Genomic DNA, 5,000 nt, shown 5'->3' on the forward strand with positions numbered 1-5,000 from the left:
TGTACTGTAATGTAATGTAATGTATGGCATTACATGAATGTAAAACTGAAGTGATTTGAGTTTCAATAATATAAAATGTAATACTAAAGTATGTATGTTGTGTGAATGCAAAATTAAGTGTTGTAATGTATTATGTGTGTAATTTAATGTAATTATATGCATATATACAGGGCTGGATTCAGATGGCCTGGGGCCCCATAAGCTTCAAGTTGCTGTGGGTCCCCCGGAAGGCAAATTCCGCAACAAATTTACATAGAGAATGACATAATTATGAGCTAGGAATTAAGGGTCTACCGACTGTACTCAACATTTTTCAATATTGCATCTTGTCACAATTGTGCAATTTTTCACTTTTGACCAATCAGGGGCCCCTATCAGGTGGGGGCCTAGCCTGCAGCCATATGTGGCCTCTGCATTAATCCGGCCCTCTGTATGTAGCATCATGTATCTGTAAAGCAGTGTGAATGCAATGTAATGTATTGAAATGTAATATATGTGTGTACTCTGTATGTAATGTGTAATTTAATGTAATGTAGACCTATGTATATGTCTGTAGCAGTATGTATATGTAAGGCAGTCGTCATTGGCGGTGATTTGAAATCTGGCGTCCACAGGTGATTTATCTGCGCAGGCGTGTGCTCTCTGTCGCGTTGTGTTTGAGCATGACAGATATATTGCCTCCTTTCACAGACAGAGGCCGTTCACCAACACTGACATGTCAATTACACACTTGGTCCCCACCCTTCCCACCCCTGACACACACACACACACACACACACGCACGCACGCACGCACGCACGCACGCACGCACGCACGCACGCACGCACGCAAACACGCACACACACACACACACACACGCACGCACGCACACACACACACACACACACACACACACACACACACACACACACACAAATATACACAAGCTCACACACATTGTTGCACTATAATCATCTACCCCCCTAACGTGCATCAGAACCATCAGGTCGAGTGGGAAGAATGCACAGCAGCATTTACAGCCATGGAGAAGCCATGAAACTACAACACTAATCATGTCACATTCACTTATGTGTCATCTGGTAAGATAAATGGTTACGTACATGTCTTTTTTTGCATGGCATTTACACACATCTACATACGTATGGGGATGCACAGTGTAACTGTGTTGTGTGTATGTAACTGGTATGTGGGGTGTGGAATTGCTATATGTTTGTATTCTACAGGCTGGAAGATTACTATGGTATCTGGTGCACACACACTCAGGCACACACACCCACCCACACACACACACACACACACACACACACACACATGCACGTGAACACACACACACACACACACACACACACACACACACACACACACACACACAAGCACGTGAACACACACACACACACACACACACACACACACACACATGCACGTGAACACACACACACACACACACACACACACACACACACACACACACACACACACACACACACACACACACACACACACACAAGCACACACAAGCACACACACACACACACACACACACACACACACACACACAAAGAGAATAAGAAAAAATGTAATTGAAATAATATTTAAATGTGATGTCGAAGCTGATTAAGCATCCCAAGGGAATAGATGACTGTGTGTACATGTGTGTGCATGCTTGCGTGTATGCGTGTATGCGTGCGTGGGCGTGCGTGTGTGTTTGTGCGTGCGTGTGTTATGTGTGTGGTCAGGATTCTGATGGCCTGTCGGAAGAGACAAATTGCACAGATCAATTAGCAAAGCTCCAAGACACCTCCCTCCCTCCTTCCCTTTCATGCTCACCCTATCGTTTAGCAAATGGCTAAAAGCCTGAAGCATCTCTCTCTCTCTCTCTCTCTCTCTCTCTCGCTCTCTCTCTCTCTCTCTCTCTCTCTCTCTCTCTCTCGCTCTCTCTCTCTCTCTCGCTCTCACTCTCTCTCTCATTTATCTGTCCCTTACTCTCTCTGTTGCCTGTAACTCTCTCTATCTCTGTCTGTCTCTCTCTTTATCTCATAGTATACCCTATCTCTCTCTTGATCTCTCTCATTCCATCCTATTTCCCTCTCTTCTCCCACTCTTACTCTATCCCTCTCTCATATATCGCTCCCTTGCTCCCTTGCTCTCTCTCTCTCTCTCTCTCTCTCTCTCTCTCTCTCTCTCTCCCTCTCTCCCTCTCTCCCTCCCTCCCTTGTTTTGGGGCGTTACAGTGCTGAGGTGGTGGCTGCTCCGTGACAAAGGTTAAGAGGGTGGGTGGTACCGCATTAGGCTTGATTGGCCTCACACCGTGGCTGCAGCGCTTGTCATCAGCCATTCACTGGTGACATCAGAGGGGTGGACCAGTTTGTAAACAAGGCAACTTCCACTGCCATTAGTACCGGCACGAGTCATTGACGGCTGTTGCTATTATTGACAGACATTTGCATCATTGTGAATGGAAAAGAAGGAAGGAAATAGGACGTTTTCAGTTGGCCTACATTTCTCTAAACACTACTTGGCCTTTTAAAGTCAAGTCAATTTAAAGACAGTTTTCCCGGATTTATAATGACGTACTGGTGGGGACAGACAGGCAGTTCACTATTTTGTTGTATGCAAAGTAAACTTCAGATGTTTTTTTTTAATAATTATGTGTGTAAAATATACAAACTCATTAAATATTATATATAGGCCTACCTTTTTGAATCTTAACTGAAGACTGTACAGAAGAGCTTTTAGCCATCTGAACAGCCTAGGTCACTTTAATCAAAATAGCGACTAAGTGACTAGCTCCTTAGCAACTTAAAACTTTTCACTACTTCTCTGGAAGTTGTGGTATGCACATTAGAGGGCAATCTCACTTGTTTTGTGCAGCAGTGGTTCCACATACTATGCCTTATACGGTAACTATAATCCATCAGAGCAACTTTTGTCCATTCTTCTTCTCGCGCCTGTCACGGAGGAAAGTCCCCCCCCCCAAGTGTGCCATAACTCTTATAGTAGATGCTCCCTATACTTTTAGCACCTGAGACAAATGCACCTCACATCACCGCGTGACAGAGAAGGGACAGGGGAGGGAGTGAGAAATAACATTAGCACATACTTAAACGGCAATTATGAAAATATATAGAGACTCAGTGTGTTTCATGCAGCCAAAGGAAAGCAGCGTATATCATCGTCATGCACACGGTCCTGACGCGTGCTCTCAAGACGGCTGGTCAAATACGTTTATTACGGCCTGAGACTAGTGAGTGCGGCGCGAGAGAGTTATAGTGGCGATAACAGATGCGATTGGAAGTTTTATATCATGCATGAGCAAGCCGATGGGGAAGTGTGTGTGTGTGTGTGTGTGTGTGTGTGTGTGTGTGTGTGTGTGTGTGTGTGTGTGTGTGTGTGTGTGTGTGTGTGTGTGTGTGTGTGTGTGTGTCAGGCTGTCAGGGTGGTGGTTGTGTGTGGTGGTGGTGGCGTGTGTGTGTGTGTGTGTGTGTGTGTGTGTGTGTGTGTGTGTCAGGCTGTCATGGTGGTGGTTGTGTGTGGTGGTGGTGGTTGTGTGTGTGTGTTTGTGTGTGTGTGTGTGTGTGTGTGTGTGTGTGTGTGTGTGTGTGTGTGTGTGTGTGTGTGTGTGTGTGTGTGTGTGTGTGTGTGTGTGTGTGTGTGTGTGTGTGTATGTGTGTGTGTGTCCCAGTGAAAAGGCTCTCTGTGCTCGTGTCTCTTTGGCACACACTTAAGAGGGGGCAGTCCTCATTAATGCACTTTACTGCGCAGCGCGATGAGGGAGGATGCCACAAACTGGGCGATTTACGGCCGCCCCGCTTGAGTGTGTGATAAAATATGTTTACCGTCCCGGCAGCATGTAAATCTCCTCTCTCCTCTACTCACACCTCACCGCCCCCCCCTCCCCCACCCCCAGGCTGTGAATATACACACCACACACATACAGCACATACAAGACATAGACATTATGTGGAAACACACACACACACACACACACACACACACACACACACACACACACACACACACACACACACACACACACACACACACACACACACACACACACACACACACACACACACACACACCACACACACACACACACAAACACACACACACACACACACACACACACACACACACACACACACACACGCACCCACACACACACACACACACACACACACACACACACACACACACACACACACACACACACACACACACAGGCACAAGCACACACACACACGCATGAGCACACATACACGTGCACACCTGCTTGTGCATGCATATGCGTGTGTTTGCATGCGTGCGTCTAAGGGCATTTGTATCCCCTGCGTGCAGCCTACATAAACAAACTTCATCAAACTTTCTTGCATCGTGTGTTAGAGGTGCAAAACCTAAAGTCTGAAAAAAGTCCTCCATGGCAGAGTATACTGAATAATGAATAATAATAATCATGGGCAGTCTTAGTCACGCCACTTCAAAAGAGCCGGCCTCTGGTATTAGTGTAGCGTTTACATCAGGAGCCAATGCACCCAGGCAACCTGAACCCCTTCCCAACCCAGTCACATGGGCCAACATATACTGAGGACCCCACTGGCTGTGGCTGCTGACGGCCCTCGAGTGGTAGGGGAGAGAGAGAGAGAGAGAGAGAGAGAGAGAGAGAGAGAGAGAGAGAGAGAGAGAGAGAGAGAGAGAGAGAGAGAGACAGAGACAGAGACAGAGAAAGACAGACAGACAGACAGACAGACAGACAGACAGACAGACAGACAGACAAAAAAAAGAGAGGAACACAGAGTCAGACAGATGCACATAGAAAGAGACAGAAAGACAGAGTCGAGGAGACAGCATCCAAATCCTTCCATATGGAGTGGAGTGGGGTGGAGCGGAGGGGAGCGCAGCTATGCCTTTGGCCAGAGGAACCTGACTACCATCCAGAGCAGAGGAGACACGGGCAGGAAGAAGAGAAGAGAAGAGAAGAGAAGAGAAGAGGCCGCCAGGGG

At 46.9% G+C, this 5,000-nt stretch overlaps 1 protein-coding gene across 1 annotated transcript in view; it reads left to right on the forward strand.

Annotated features, from left to right (window-relative positions):
* The window catches only part of setx (senataxin), a 1,003,984-nt gene that overhangs the window by 448,868 nt on the left and 550,116 nt on the right, over positions 1–5,000 (forward strand). The window lies entirely within an intron of this gene.

Source organism: Engraulis encrasicolus, chromosome 11, assembly GCF_034702125.1.
Source record: "Engraulis encrasicolus isolate BLACKSEA-1 chromosome 11, IST_EnEncr_1.0, whole genome shotgun sequence".
NCBI lineage: Eukaryota > Metazoa > Chordata > Actinopteri > Clupeiformes > Engraulidae > Engraulis > Engraulis encrasicolus.